This window comes from Papilio machaon, chromosome 14, assembly GCF_912999745.1.
Source record: "Papilio machaon chromosome 14, ilPapMach1.1, whole genome shotgun sequence".
NCBI lineage: Eukaryota > Metazoa > Arthropoda > Insecta > Lepidoptera > Papilionidae > Papilio > Papilio machaon.
The window spans coordinates 1987212-2004987 of NC_059999.1; the positions used below are offsets into that span (position 1 = coordinate 1987212).

General features: G+C 36.0%; 1 protein-coding gene across 1 annotated transcript in view; it reads right to left on the minus strand.

Moving 5' to 3' along the window:
* LOC106719817 (uncharacterized protein CG43867) overlaps positions 1 to 17776 on the minus strand; it is a 237087-nt gene that overhangs the window by 163642 nt on the left and 55669 nt on the right. The gene's annotated exons all lie outside the window — the stretch shown is intronic.

The window sequence follows — 17776 nt, forward strand, 5'->3', positions numbered from 1 at the left end:
GAATTTAATGTAACCTTAACCTTCTTAGATCTTTTCTCAGTTTTATTTAGTCGCTTTATTATATGTTATGTGAATTTCAAATTTATTCCAGATTACGTTATAAACATTAATTGAACGGGACTAAAACTCCGACACAGGAAAAGCTTTATCCGTTTTTATATTAAGCGCAACAGTAAGAAGATTATTGAGTAACAAGGGTCAAGTGGGAACCAAAATAATTTGTCGCGAGAAAACGAGGAAAATGAAAAAAGAAAATAGAACCTTAGGCCTCTAGCACACTGCCGCGTTAACGAATAGAAGTCGATGCTATTGTTCCACGACACGGCTTTTATCCATGCTTGATGTCACAAAGTGATAAGGAAGTTTTTAGACTTTTTCGTAAGTCAGAGTAAAACCGAATATAGGAATTGTATCTTTCATTTTTCCACAACGAAAAAGTTTTTGTTTTAATGTGTTCAACAGTAATGTGAAAAAACATTCACTTCGATGTAAATTTAAATGAAAATTATTTGAAGACAGAATTTTAGAAGTTAACCAATCAAATAAGTCATAAAAATAATATATCGAGGTGTCGAACCTGCATCAAACGAAGTGTATCAGACGACATTAGCATGATTAGTAATTCTGAACCTTTTTGATCTCAGACGTCGAATGTCTGCAGAAACAAAGATGGCTAATGGTTCAAATGATTAAATTTTATTTTCATTACTAATCAAGTTTGAAATGTTGCACTGCAGACAAATCTATGAAAGGTCAAATTATTTTTGTCCTCTAGTTGACTATATTTGATGTTAAAAGATTAATATGCCCTTCTGAAGGATTGTAACTCCTACTAGTAGTACCCTTTTTACACCTTCATACAACTAAAGATAAGTAATACGCGTTCCCAACATTCGTTTTAAGATGACTTGATACTGAATATAATATTCCTAGACATTAAAATACAGGAAAATTAATGCTTTTAATCACTTATGTTCCTATTTCACGTTTATAATTAATTAAAATTAAACATAGATTAATACATAAAATTTTGTAACCCGCACACTAAATGCATTCATCCAGCGACGTTAAATTTATTAAAACCCAATTTTAATATTAAAATACGAACAGAGCTAAACCCGTTGTATACTCTGTGCACCTAATGAATGAGAGCTGCGATAAATGGATGCAATTTCATTACCGCGAGATGCTCCACTCTTATAAATATTACCAAGGAAAATAATTTATATTACAACTAGCCACACAAAAATAACTTCAAAGAGTAACTAAAGCAAAATACTACTCGTAACTATCCTTTCTTTTAATTCTGATCAAATTATATTACAGGTTACGAAATTGGATAAATATCCTGAGTTCAAGTACAAGTTTTGGACACATTATTCTGAATTTTGAGACGAAGTTTTGTTCATAAACAAAATTATATGTCGTCATCAAGTCTACTGAATTAATTTGGCTAAACATTTATACGTAATAAGGTTTCTGATTACTTTTACCTTTGTCTCTATATAAATGAATTTCTAGACAACTGTTGGTTTCAAAATTAATACAATAAAAGTAAATTGGTAGATGTCGTTATAAAGTAAAGCATTTTGTTCGACTAGCTAGCTAGGACGGAGCTAGGTCATTAGCTCGGAGGTGGCAGCCCCACCATTGGCCTAGGGTGCAGAGGGTTAATCACCCACTCACCTAAAACCAAACGATTGCGAAAGGAAAAGTAAATTATATGGACAGGATTTCTACTAAACGACCAGGCTATGTTAAAACGGCTAACGAATTTTCTCTATGTACATGGAATGTAAGAACCTTATACAGACCGGCAGGCCTCCAACTTTTATGCAAACAACTCTCCAATCACAAAGCCGACATAACCGCTGTGCAAGAATTGAGATGGTTGGGACAGGGCGTCATTGATAGACCCGAATACTCTATATATTACAGCTGTAGCGAGAAGGAGCACAATTTTGGAACAGGATTTGTTGTCACTAATCGGTTAAAACACCTAATAATCGACTTCCAAGCGGTTAATGAACGACTATGTAAAATTAGGCTAAAGGGACGCTTTCACAATTATACAGTAATAAATGTCCATGCTCCCACTGAAGAAGCAGATCCTGAAGAGAAAGAGAGGTACTATTTTGATGTCGAAAATCTGTACACCAAATCTCCTAAAGGTGACATAAAGATTATTATAGGAGATTTTAATGCCAAATTGGGTAAAGAGAGCATATACCAACCGATCATAGGAGGCCACAGTCTCCATGACAATACTAATGATAATGGTTCGCGAGTAATAGACCTGGCATCATCATTTGGAATGGTTGTCGGTAGTACTTATTTTCCACATAAAAATATCCACAAATATACATGGACATCGCCTGATGGAATCACTCGCAACCAGATAGATCACATACTAATAGACCGAAGACACTTCTCGAATCTACTTGATGTTAGGAGTCACAGAGGAGCCAACATCGACTCGGACCATCATCTTGTTGTATGCAAGATGAGAGCCCGTATATCTAGATATAAATACAATAAAACTCCAAAAATCAAGAAAATTGACACTTCTAGGTTAAAAGGACAGCAAAACATCATACATGATTATGTAGAAGCAATAAATGAAGAATTAGGAAAGGTGGAGAAGATGCAAGACAGCCAAGATCCTAATAGTACGTGGACTTATCTCAGAGATGTGGTTTCTAAAGCTGCGAAGGACACACTCGGGTTTGAAGAAAAACCCAAGCGAAACACATGGTTTGACGGGGAATGCCAGCACGCTACTGATCAAAAAAATGAAGCTTATAGACTCATGCTGCAAAGAGGCACCCGTAAACGAATAGTGGAGTACAAAGAAAAAAAGAAGAAAAGAAAAACAGATACACAAGAAAAAGAAAAAAATGGACGAAGAAAGACATCTTCAAGAAATTGCTTCTAATCACAGTCATAAAGACTCAAGAAATTTCTATAAGCAGATTAATAAAGGACGGAAAGAGTTTAAACCTAGATCCTCGGCTTGCAGAAGTCAAGATGGGAATTTACTGAATATTAAATCTGACATTATTAATAGATGGTCACAACACTTTTCTGATCTCCTAAACAAATCAGGGCCGGCTATAACCACAGAGGATCCTCCTACACCTGAAAACCAGCAAACATACCAACAATCGTGTGAATGTGTCAACGAACCTACTGAAGTAGAGACAAAACTGGCCATGTACCAATTAAAAAACAATAAGGCACCTGGTATCGATAACATCCAAGGCGAACTACTCAAGAATGCCGGTAGTCTTTTTGAGAAGGAATTCCACAAGTTAGTGCTGCAGATATGGACGCAAGAGAAAATGCCTGAAGACTGGTACACATCCGTGATATGCCCGCTACATAAGAAGGGAGACGTATTGGAATGTAGTAACTACCGAGGCATATCCCTCTTAAATAATGGATATAAGATCTTTGCCAGAATACTTTTTAATAAGTTGAAACAATATGTAGAACCAGCTCTAGGTGAATACCAGTGTGGATTCCGACCCAACCGGTCCACCATCGATCAGATCTTTTCACTAAGACAAATCCTTGAAAAAACTCATGAATTTAACGTGGACACCCATCATCTCTTCGTCGACTTCAAGGCTGCGTATGATAGCGTCCATAGAGTTTACTTGTACAAGGCTATGATGGATATCGGTATACCACCTAAACTTGTGCGTCTGACGGAGATGACACTGAAGAGATCCCGGAGTGTTGTGAGGATACAGTCCGACATATCTGAACCTTTTAGAACGTACGATGGCCTTAGGCAGGGAGATGCACTATCTTGCCTTCTATTCAATATAGCGCTTGATAAGTGTGTACGCGATTCCTATATTGAGACAACAGGCAACATCTTTTTTAAATCGGTCCAAATTTTGGCATATGCGGATGATATAGACATAATCGGCAGAAACATGGCTGCTATAGAGAGTGCGTACCTGTCTTTAAAGAAATCATCCGCAAAGGCCGGCCTGGAAGTAAACATGGACAAGACCAAGTATCTGATAGCTGCAAAACACCAAAGCCCACAACCGACGTTAATAAATATCGGAAATGACACCTTTTCTAGGGTCGATGACTTTGTATACCTAGGGTCACTGGTAACTAATGGTAACGACATGTCCATGGAGATCAGCAGGAGAATCACAACAGCGAACAAGTGTTTTTTTAGCCTGGTACGATATTTTGGCTCTAAAATACTTTCTAGAAGCCTAAAAATTCTCCTGTACAAGACTCTTTTAAGACCAATATTGACATACGGTTCAGAATGCTGGGTTTTGAGTAAGAAAGATGAGGAGCGCTTACTAGTGTTTGAGCGAAAGATACTGCGTCGCATTTATGGTGCTGTTTTCACCGATAATCAATGGCGGATACGATACAACCACGAACTGTACCAAATGTATAAGGAGCCAAACATCGTCAAGACTATCAAAATTGGACGACTACGGTGGGCGGGACACGTCGCACGTATGGATGATTGCAGAGTTCCTAAACGCTTGTTGGAGAGTAAACCGGATGGACGTAGAGCACGTGGTAGGCCAAAGTTGAGATGGCGAGATGACGTCGAACGCGATCTTAAAAGTATCGGCATTAAGAGCTGGACGCAAACAGCACAAAGTAGACCAGTGTGGAGGAATTTACTTGACCAGGCCCAGGCCCACCCGCGGCTGTAGCGCCCCAGATGAGATGAGATTTTGTTCGACTGAAGGTTCCCGCAACAAACATCTGTACAATCAGGTCCTTTCACGGTGTTCTACTTACAGAAGAATAAATAGTCTTGTTCTTTGCAATAAGACAAACTCCGCCCTTACAAAATAACCAATCAGGTAGCTGTGGTACACTTAAAAAGCAATTTATCGTGTACCACTGACCAATATTTCTTGGTACATATACAAGTCATCTTAATGAGTACAAAATATTCAAACGACTGGCCCTTCTAATGTGGAATAACGCCTGTATCCCCAATAGTACATAACTTTATCACTGTTTATCAAAATGTATGAAAGAGTTATCTATTATATTTTTGTACAAGTATTTCGGCTGTGGAATATCAGGCAAGTTTCTTAAGTTAACATTATGAAATTAATACAAAAGTTTGTTAACAGACAGTTACTCTAATATTATGTTAGTTGAATTTAAAAGTTCCGTTAGACTAAGTGTTCTGTATTAGGTTTCTTATAATTAAAAAGTTTTGTGCTTAACTTGCGTAGCTTTAAGGTCTTACGTTAGTTGATTTGTAAAATTTAATAATTGAGGTTGAAATGTTGTAAAAATTTAATAAAACTTAAAAAATATGTAGTACTAGCTGTCGACCGCGATTCTGTCCGCGCGGAATTAAAAAATAAAAAGTATGTGTTCTTCCAGACTATGATCTACTTCTGTGCCAAATTTCATCGAGATCCATTGAGCCGTTCTGGAGATACCTTCAAACAAACATCCATCAAACATTCGCATTTATAATATTAGTAAGATATAATTAGAAGTAATAAAGGCATATAGTACTTAGTTCGTAACTGCTATTCATAGCGAAAGATAATTTTTAAGTGAGATTGTAAAAAAAAAACATTATGGTTTTTAAACACTTTCAGTGCCACCGGCTTACCTTAGTTTATTCTAATACGTAAGAATCGTAGTAGCATTGAAAGTGTTAAATCGTAAATCATACGAATAAATTGCCATCACTTATCGGAAATCTTATAAGTAGAAGTTGATTCATTCGGCAACTTTACGGTGTATTCGACTTGGATATAACTTAACGTCAAAGTAAGTAGCACTTAGCCGAATGTTGATATCGACTTATGTTCTGATTAAATGTTACCGTTTATTTATAAGTCACATGAATTACTTTCAGATATTATTTTCGTTTTTAATTTAATTAACAAATCGAAAAATCAATCTCGATCCATTTTTACTTATGCTTATAAAATATTTAACCAGTTTTATTCAAATCTATCGATCTAAAGCAGTGTTCCTCAAAGTGGGCGATGGGGGGCATTGAAATTAATTAAAGTAATAAAATTGTGGTTTTTAAGTTTTAGGGCTGAATAAAAATTAGGGGGCTCTGAAATATAATTGATTTTCAAAGGGGGCGGTGAAAGAAATATGTTTGACAATCACTGATCTAAGGAAAACAATAAGACTGGTTCGTAGTCGTAGTTTAGTAGGAATATGAAACAATTGACGTTTTTCTTTGTATTAAAAGCCTAGCCTAAAATAATAATCTTTGAATCAGTTAAGGTTTAGTTATTGGGTTCTTCCGTAAGTTTCTAGGTTAGTAAAATTAACAAGCTGTCATGTATGTATATAACTTCAATTAAGCCTAATCCAGAGTCAGCTTGGCGCGCATATTACATTTGATTCGATTTAACGCGACTTTGATCTCCTCCGAACTACTCTCGTTTAATTACGATGGATCATAATTTTGATATGCATATAAAATGTGATTTTAATTATAACACGAACAGAAAGGTTGAGACTTAGTTATGTGTCTTTTGTCATTTTTACATGTAAAAAATGTATTGGTTTTGCTGATCACGAAAAACCAATTTTTAAAATATTTATCTACCTGTCGATCTGACTATCCTTGTCTGTTGACGGAAAGGTAGCTGATGCTCATGGGAATATTATCCACTACTTTGTTTTTTTTTTTAATTTTCGCTGTCGAACTCGAATGTTAAAATTATATACGTCAATTTGTTTTGCAAACAAATTACTTTACATTTCACTGCTCAAATATCTATACAAAACATATTGGTAACTTTTTCCCAAGAGAATTGATAAAAAAGCTCTTAAAAGACTAATAATCAAATTATTCTTCTAAATCTAGGCGAGTTATAACAATTACTAAAAAGAAAATTGCTTTTTTAAAGTATAATAGTAGTCTTCAACAATAAGCATATAGAGCAGTGAGGCATTGTCCCAGCAAAGCTGCAAGACTTCAGTATGCCCGCGACCTAAATCTGAGTACCAATTAGCAGAAAGGTCGTGAAATCCACGTAAATGTCAGCCGCGTTGTCATACTAGGGAAGATTATACGTTCCACGTTTTTGCCGCAGAATAAAATATGTCTAATATTAGAACAGGTCTCCTATACCTTTAGTATAATAAAAATAACAGTAAGTCTAATAATCATAATTGTATTCATAGTTTTTTTATATATTACAAGGTGGCAAACAAGCAAGCGGCCACATGAATTCGCCGAAATGGCGAAGCGACCGCTGGCCATAGACATTCGCAATCTCCTCCATCACATCCACCTCCCCTTCCCATCCTTTCCTTATAAGAAAAGGGTGGGTAGGGAAAGTGGACTAAAATTAGGCCTCCGGCGCCACACTCATCAGACCGTACTTGGAATGACTTCCACTTCACGCCCGTCTTCTGTGTGGTCGTGGTATTGCACCGGGCGAGGCAGCCAATTTGTGCAACCGATGTTGTAAAATTAAGGTTACTCTCTGTTAGTATGATTTCACTAAGGTAAATATTAAATGCTTTGCAAAGAAAAAAACTAAGATCAAAATTTGCATTCCGTAAGCGTTCCTTATGTTATTAAACTTGAAAATTTCGTGAGTCTGTTGTGCAAAAGATTTTATAGCAAAAGCTTAGCAACTCCACTCAAATTTTAAGGTTTATTAAAATATCTGTAAAATAATACCGATTGTGCTACGATGAAATATGTAATACCACTTTTAATAAAATTACGCAACAAATTTTGAAGCTATATACAAAATCTACTAGTCTTCTAGTTATTTAAAAAAAATGGGACCCATCTGCAAGCGCTTCCTTTCGATTAAAATAATTTCTATCAAAATCGGACCACCAGGGGCGGAGATTCGTAGTAACACACATTAAAAAAATACAGTCGAATTGATAACCTCCTTCTTTTTGAAGTCGACTAAGAAACGAATAATAATAAAAATATAGCTCTCTTTTTTTTAAACGATAACTAGAAGTATCCTAGAGCCTTTGTTAAATTCAGCAGTATAAATCTACGGCTATCATTGACTGTTTTATATAAAACGTACTATTTCTATGTCTCAGATTTCCGCCATCACTTTCGATTTGGCAAAACATACGGAACGAAACCGCACACATATAAATTATGATTCATTAGAGTCGAGTTCGCTTTGATCTTAACTCGCTATTCATAATAATTATTATCTTACGTTGCTTTGTTGTCAAATATCACTATATTCTGAAATAAATCAAACACTATAAAGGCCACAATAAGAATCCAGACCCTACTTATCTTTATAGAAATAGTAGCTGTCGCCCGCGACTCTGTCCGCGCGGTATTAAAAAAAAACTTTGTAAGTAGCCTATGTGTTCTTTCAGACTATTTTCAACAACCGTGCCAAATGTTATCGAGATCCATGCAGCCGTTCTGGCCGTTTGTTTGAAGATACCTTCAACCAAACATCCATCCATCCATATGGATGGATGACTGGATTGGATGGCCAAACATTCGCATTTTTAATATGAGTAAGATGTTCAAATAAATCATTCAGATATATTTATCCATACTAAGTGCGATCAAAATGTCGTCGGGCTTATGTTTAAAAACCTACATCTTTTTATTACCGGACACCTTTACCTTTTTATTTAAATTTTTATCGTATCGTAAATATTTTATATGACTATTTTATAAAAAATTAAGCAATCTTAAAACCACACATACCATACACGTACTAAAATACATGTTTCTATTAAATAAAAAATATCATCTTTTTTATTAAGGCTAAAAGAGGGTAGACTCCATAAGGGATAATCAAATGTTTATCATATCTCAGTTGAAGTGAAAAATTACTTCAAGGGGGCGGCAAATTAAAAGGGCTCTGACCAGAAAATTGTCCACTGCTCGGGCATCAAGAGTAATGTGCCTTGATTAATGTTATCAGGCGCTATCTGGGTAGGCCCTTAAATTGGGGTCAACCCTTTTTCAGGGCGCGTCTATGTCATTGTAGATTTTTTTATCTTCAGTCATTATCTTTATTTACAGAGGTTTAGGCGTTTTATTTTTCCGTTTTATTTCAGTACAATTTTTTTCGTTAGCTTTTGAATATATTTTATAATGATATTATTCCAATCATTTGCTTTAAATAGTTTAGTAGAGACTTGACTGACAGCCGTCGACTTAGAGACGTAACAGCGTCGAAGGAGCAGTGAAGGAGTAGAGGTAACATTTTGGCAGTTGTACTCAGTACTTGGCAACTTTGAACTGAACCCGAGCGTTAAAAAAAAAAACATGTAAATAAAATAATTATTACTCAAGTGAAGTTTGAATTTTTCACATTGAGTAGTTTACGTAGGAGCTATCGGTATGGCGTCAAAAAACAAAAATAGAATAATGAGAAGTGAAAACAATTAAATGGCAACACAGACAATAATTCTCCATCGCGTTAAAGCGGATCTAATTCAACTCAGTAATTGGTCCCCGCGAGAATTGGGTCAGTTGCAGTCAGGTGCACGGCTTAAACAAATTGACAAACGTAGCCGCTGCTCTAATGACGTGTCGCTACGGACGTGTAGCTCTACCCAAATAGAAACATTTTGACCTCGCATAAATAAACAACAATTTTTCTTTGACGTACACTGAAAGAATTTTAGATAGTCGTCAGTTGTAAAGTCAAATATATTCAAGCTTTACAGTTTATTCTAAAAACCGAATAAATTTGCGAACTAAAAATTAATCTTACTAATATTATAACTAACTAACTAGTGACGCAGTGACTCGAAGTGGGCCTTGGCCTACTAATATTATAAATGATAATATTTGGATGTATAGATGGATGTTTGTTTGAAGGTATCTCCGGAGTGGGTAGACGGATGTGATGAAGTTTGTCACGTGTAGAACATAGTCTGGAATAACACATAGGCAACTTATATTTTTTTTAAATCCGCTCGAACGGAGTCGCGGGCGACAGCTACTCAAGAGATAAATATTAAAAAATCTACCCGTCTAAGCCTTTTGAAACGTTAATACGTTAATCCATATTTTTATGTGTTACCAGCAGATTATAAATATAGTCTATGTCACCTGCGGATAGTGTAGCTTCCCAAAGGTGAATGAATTTTTCAAATCGGTTTAGTAATTTCATTGTATCCAATGCAAAAAAAAAAACAAACAATCAAATCAATATTCATACTGTAAGTATATATTTGAAGGGGCAGGAGGGCCTTCATCAGAAATCATATTGTGCGAGTATAAAAGCGGGTATGTCGGCAGGTGGGCGTGAGCAGATCACAAGTCCTTGTTGCAATCGCAGTTGTTTAATAAGGGTTAAGTAACCAAAAATACACAGTGGAATGAACACTGTAGTGTCTAACCAACGCGACATCAACTTAATTAAGCGGTAGATTTAATTTGTTAATTAGATGCTAAGCGATTCGTCGCAAGCGTGGTGCGCGGGCGCCGTCTCGAACAACACTGTTTAATGGCCGCCCTCACAACCATCGACAGTGAAGCTTCGCTTGGCTGAAAAAGTCAACCAGTCATTTGACTTTGGCGGATACGCCGACACGGCCGGACTGACATTCGACCGTCCTCGGGCGATTCTCTGAAACAATGAACTGCAGTTGTACCTATTCCGTTCGGCATCCTGACGGACTACTCATTACAATCCTCATATGATACTTAAGACTTAAGGCGAGCGTCTCGTGACAATTAAGTCAGATGACACCGCCTTGTCACTCAATAGCATGTAGGTTAACTGTTCACAATCGGTACTATTGGACAGGTCAATCCTTTGGTGGATGTGACCCGGACGACAATATTCGTCTTAACACAATCTGCAAGGCATCCAGAACAAGTCATCCAACATAAATGGCTCTGACTCGGACGACAATATTCATCTTACCACAATCTGCAAGGCATCCAGAACAAGTCATCCAACATAAATGGCTCTGACTCGGACGACAATATTCATCTTACCACAATCTGCAAGGCATCCAGAACAAGTCAGCCAACATAAAGGGCTCTGATTCGGACGACAATATTCGTCTTACCACAATCTGCAAGGCATCCAGAACAAGTCATCCAACATAAATGGCTCTGACTCGGACGACAATATTCGTCTTACCACAATCTGCAAGGCATCCAGAACAAGTCATCCAACATAAATGGCTCTGACTCGGACGACAATATTCGTCTTACCACAATCTGCAAGGCATCCAGAACAAGTCGACCAACTTAAAGGGCTCTAACTCGGACGACAATAATCGTCTTACCACAATTTGCAAGACATCCAGGACAAGTCATCCAACATAAATGGCTCTGACTCGGATAACGTTTTCGACTATGCACCGAAGATCGTTCACTATCACTATCACTAGACGTAGACGTATCCCTATTACGATCGGCACAACGCCTCCTCTTGCGAGACTCGTTTGTTCGCAGTGGTGGAGTACCTTCCGACCTGCTACGCGATCTAAACCGGTTATGCATCCCGAGCAAATTTTAATTAAAAACGCAAGAGATTCGATTAACAGCCGTTTGTTCTTTTTCACCCTCTTATGAAGTAATTTGGAAAGCAGATAGTGGGCTGAAAGGCCTATCCCACTTCTGATGAAGGGGCAGGAGGGCCTTCATCAGAAATCATATTGTGCGAGTATAAAAGCGGGTATGTCGGCAGGTGGGCGTGAGCAGATCACAAGTCCTTGTTGCAATCGCAGTTGTTTAATAAGGGTTAAGTAACCAAAAATACACAGTGGAATGAACACTGTAGTGTCTAACCAACGCGACATCAACTTAATTAAGCGGTAGATTTAATTTGTTAATTAGATGCTAAGCGATTCGTCGCAAGCGTGGTGCGCGGGCGCCGTCTCGAACAACACTGTTTAATGGCCGCCCTCACAACCATCGACAGTGAAGCTTCGCTTGGCTGAAAAAGTCAACCAGTCATTTGACTTTGGCGGATACGCCGACATATTTAATCTACATTGTAACAAATACTTATATGTCAGTGAATATTGAAGACATTGAACTATGCAGGCATACCAAGACGTAAGGAATAGTTGCTGGGCTTTTCGCCAAATAGCTTGGCGCATATATCCTTTTGTTAAACAAACTTTGCTTTACGACTTTGCCATACTGTAACTTAATCTATAAGTTGTTCAAGCAATATAAAGTATATCAAGATACATTGGAATGCTTTATATGTTTAAAGCTTGCTGCGTATTTCAAAACATTTCGCAAATATACAATCAGTAGAGCAATAGTGTGAAACTAACAGAAATTAGTGAATTACTACTATAAAAAAAGCTAGAACGTGGATCATTAGGATACAAAGCGACTAACAACCGCACACTAACGATCGTGCTCGAATCAAACGTAAGTACAAAAAACTATTTGTTTTTCCTTGTATGTTTATTTATGTAAAGGTTATTAAGGGTGGGATCGGCGACAGGTCGTAAAAATTATGCCAAAACGTTAAGGTTTATAAAACCTTATGCTCCGACCTTACATGATTGTGATAAAGCCAGGGCGATGATGCCTACATAAAGGTTAAAAATAATGAATCTTTTAAAAATAATATACTTTTTAATCCTGAAAATAGTGACAGAAATTGCAATTTTTTTGTTCTGTAAACTATAAACATACAAAGCGTCAGTTAATTTGTAAGGAAATAATTAAGAAAAAATAATAAACACAAAGAAATATCAAACGTATTATTTCTGTCCGTATTGCTTACTTCCTATTTATTTTCAAATCGTCGCATACAAAGCTGTGAGGCATTCTGGCACACTGCCTATTGAACCGTGGCTTTAACAGTCTTGGCATACGACCTACTTCCTACTCTTGTAATCTCGACCTGAATCACGACACTTCGAATAGAACCCTAAGTTTTTGAGAACTTAGATGGTAATAAACTTTTTACCTCATATTTTAAAGAATAATATTGTTTATAAAATTGCAGTATTGTAAGATAAAAACTTTCGGATACCGGCCTCCGTTCTTTATCATCACTGTATACATAAAATTGTGTACAGCGTCAATACTAAAAGGTTTTAAACATGTGTGAAAAGACCGACAGAACCGCTGTTCTTCATTACAAAACTGTCGGAGCGCATCGCAGCGTCCGCTCCAAGGCTTTGTTGCCTTTCGCATTGACTGTCATTTGTGTGCGAGTCCAGTCGCAATGACATATAGGAAATAGTCTCTCTACACTGTCTACTTCGTACTTTATACTATCTTAATGTTTCATCCTTTTCAATCTTATCTATATAACATAATATTATAAATGCGAATGTTTGGATGGATGTTTGTTTGAAAGTATCTACGGCACAGCTGAACGGATCTTGATGAAATTTGGCACAGATGTAGAACATAGTCTAAAAGAATACGAACAAGAAGGTTACTTATTACGATTTCTTTTTAATTCTGCGCGGACGGAGTCGCTAGTATCTTACAAAACTCACATATTTTAATACAAATTCTGTAATAGAAAGCTGTAAGAATTATCTTTGTTACAGAACTACTTTTCAAGCAAGACATTAGCAATATCAGGGATGGGGAACCAATGGCACGTGTGCCATTGAACTAGTAGATATAATATTTTGAGCACGTGATTGATCACAAAATTCATTAGGCAGTACAAAAATATGCGAAGTATGTATACTTAATGTGAGGAGCGAACATGTGTGACCGCTATAAAATTCAGAATAATCGCAAAGGCAAAATGTTTTTATTACACGTCTATGAACTCATTAAACATTTCTTCAGAAAAATGGCACGTTGATAAGCAAAGGTTTATCACCCCTGGCATTTGAAATGTTTAAAAAGTACAAAGAAATATAATTAATTTTAAGTACATGTGCCTTAGTCACTTTTTTCACATTATTATTACTACTACTATGTTGGTTACGCTGACTTTGGCTGCCTTGACTTTAACATACCTACTGTAATACTTCGTGATCATATGATTGATTGTAAACTTTATTGTGTAACTAATAAACTAAATAAATAATTCTATACGATTTTAAAACTATAAAAGAAGAATTGCAGATTTCGGTGGTCTATCTAATGTACTTGATAAAAAGCAAAATTTTGCGCTTTAAACCTACGCAGTGTTAAATGGCCTCTATACATTATGTATGGAAGGACCATTGGTTTATCACTTAAGAGTATGTTATTATCTTTAAATGTGTTTCCAGATAAATCCTCATGAGCTCACCTCAGGACGGATCTTCCTTCAAATACAAAGATAAGATAAAAGTTAATAATGCATGTTTAATGGCTTAGGGTACGCTATAAATGTATAAAAATTCTTTGGAAAAGTACAAAATGTAGTTTATAATGTTAATGTTTTTACAAAAAGTCACAATCTTTTCAAAAAACAAAATGAACTCAAATCTTGTAAAATCCTAAAAATTTTTTCGCTTGCCCAAAGGCAAGTGTAACACAGGCAGAATACAATCTATAAAAATAATTATAAAGTTTCGTTCATATAATAAACATTTTTGTACAATTTTTCAAAAGGGACGTAAAGTTCATTGTGCATTTACATTTAATTGTAAAATAATTTTACAAACGAAAAACATTAAACCAATAATTCTGGAAACCTTGATTCAAATCGCAAATGCTGCTTTCGAACCAAACTAGACATGCGATATAAACGAAATAATTAAATTAAATTGTAAAGTAAATAAAAATCAATATAATAACAATTTAACCTAATAAATAATAAAGGCAGGCTTCAAAGGGACATAATAGACGAAGACAATCAGGGCGTAAGAAAAGGGGAACAAGTTCAGACTGATCAAGATTGACGACTCTCCGCGCTGTCTGCTCCTGACGTTGGCAATTTGAGAGCGACGACGAAGCCGGGCTGCAGCTCAGCTTTGCAATAATATATTGGGGTAAAAACAAGAGAATAAATCAAACAGAACAGACAGAGTCAATTCTAAGCTCGATAAATGAATGAAATAGAAAAGAAAGTTGCATTTTAAGACTATAATAACAATTAGCGAAAATATGAATCAGGTCTTGTAACCGCATTAGGGATGAAATAATAAAACTTTGGTAATTTAAGATAATAATAACATTTTAGGCTTGTTTACACTTAAATTTGAAATGAAAACCTTTGGTTTACACAGTGCTATATTAAATAAAGACTTCCTTTATGATCCATCTTACTTCTTACTAATAATATAAATGTGGATATTTGGATATATTATATAAATGGATGTTTGTTAGAAGGTATTTCCAAAACGGGTGCATGGATATCGATGAAATCTGATATATGTAGATGTAGACCATAGTCTGGAAGGACACATAGGCTATCTATGAACCTAGAAATGTGTACGGTTACCAAAGGATACGTTTGATTTACATATTTACTCCATAACTCCGTAACGGTTCAACATATCTTATTGAATCTTGGCACAGTTTTAGGACATCTTAACGGTTTTTTTTTAAATCGCATAGACGGAGTCGCGGGAAATTAGCAAGTTTTAGATAAAATAAAAAATATAAACCGATAGTAGTCGATATTTTTGTGCACATTGTAAAGTTTATCAATCTACGACCACGCCACAAACAATAACCCGTATCAAAAGGCGGACTTTAATTACAAAAAATTCCGGAGGCTCGGTAACATTCATCTCGGTGCCTTTGTGTTCATACTTACTCGTATATCTGTTCGCGTATGTCTGGCTGCGACAAGCCATTCCACACTTTTCTCAGATACACGAAATTAATAGCACAAAGCTGTTTTATATCATAAGGTGGCAAATGGCCACCTAAATTCGCCGAAATAAGGAAGCGAGCGCTGCCCATAGATATGCGCAATTGCAAATGCATTTCCTACCTTTAATCAAATTCCTTTGCGTCCCCTCCTCCGTCAAATCTACTTCCCCTTTCCATACTTTCCTTATAAGAAAAGGATGGGAAGAGAAAGGTGACTAAAATAAGGACCCCGGCAGGCGCAAGTTTCATTAGGTCTCTTTCACACATTAAGTTTGTATGTACACATTATATTGTAAGTAACCCTTTTTCTGCATACATACATTTTAATGGTGCCTTTTTCTATAATAGTCCTCTTTAGTATACAAACTAAAGATGTTACCAATCTCACTTCTATAAGCAACTTTTCAATCAGTTTTCTCTGCCTTGTAAGAAGAAACAGAGAAAAGATTTGATTCTCTCTCTCTCTCTCTTATTCAATAATTTTTGATTTTGAAAATTATTTAAGTAACTATCATAGACCTTTTTCATCAGCTAGTAATTACAACAATTCTAGTCCAATAATTATTAGGTACTGATCGGAAAAGCTAAAGAAAGACAAAAGCGTGATAAAACTTCGTATCTTCTTCATTAGTACTGCGTACTTTGAAAAACAGACAATTTGTCACGTATGTTACACTCAGTAGTGACTGAGTACGCTCACGCTCGGCTCGTTAGTGTCGGTGCGGTTATTAGCAACCATCATGCGCTCGGAACTTCCAGAAGTTACGAGTTGGTTTTGCACTAGTTGGCACTTCAAGCTGAGACCGCATGTTCCAACGATCAAACTCTATGTGCAAACTCATTCAGAGTGTTTGCATTCATTACTGTTTGTTGAAACGCGTGATGAGGTAATTAATTCTCAAGTCAATTAAAGGTCCTGTGTATATGGGACAAAGTAATAAATTAATGATTTTTACTTTTTTGTGTTAAAAGCTACCTCTTAGTTTAGTTAACAACATGCATTAAACAAAATACACATTTACAGGTGTAAATGTTATTTTTTTTTTTGCTGAAGTAAAAGGCGCTATGCAGCCTATTTTCCTATATAGTTGAAACTTTGAGAGCCTCTCCTGAAAAGTTGTCAATCTGCACATTGGCCTTTATTCGTAGGAGTTATCGAAGTGTCGAAGTCGCTTTGACTCCGCCGTACTTGTCTCGACGTGGGCACTGAGTGCCGTGCACACATGACGATTTGGTTTCTTAAAAGCAGAAAGAAAAATAAACGCTAAACAGACAGGCAGGCTATTTTAGTTGATTAATAATTTATTAAGCACTGACGTCCTGTCATACTAATATTTGAATAGTAAAATGACATATAAATTCTTCTTGGCACGGACTTTCGTAGTATTGAACTACCACTCGTTTGCCGGACTAACTGAATTTTACGGAGCTGGAAACGTAAATGTTTAGACAAGAGTAAGTTCTTGTTGGTCGCAGTCGCAGGTGCTACGGTTGGCATTTTAAAACAATTAACAAGCTAAGTTTCAACGTCCAATTTAACTCCACCAACTAACAGAGCAAATTATTCTAAAAGGACAAAATAGAATATAATTAAACAAATTCTTAATAAATAAAATTTAAACAAATCAAAAAATGCTATGTTAGATAAATTATTTAAAAAAAATGTCCAAAATTCGCTATTGTGTTGTATTAAGTCATACATTTTCTTAAAAAATGTCTATCTATATATGTGTTTATGTATACGTTTGTTTTAAAGTCATTTGCTACATTTAATGTTTTAACCCCATCGAATTACAAAGCCTGTTAACAAAATTTCACTGCTGAAATATAACATTGTATTGTATCAAGCCAGACATAAACGGACAGTCGCAAGCACAAGTGGGCACAAAGCCACTGGAATGAATATTACCGGGCTCCGGGCAATTTTTGTAATTAAAGTCTCCCTTTTGATGTGGGTATTGTCTACTGCATTATACGGATGGGTTGTTATTGTAAACTAACTTTTCTTTCGCATAAACCGTGATAGTTTTATTATTACATTCACATAAAAAATTTTATTACTGT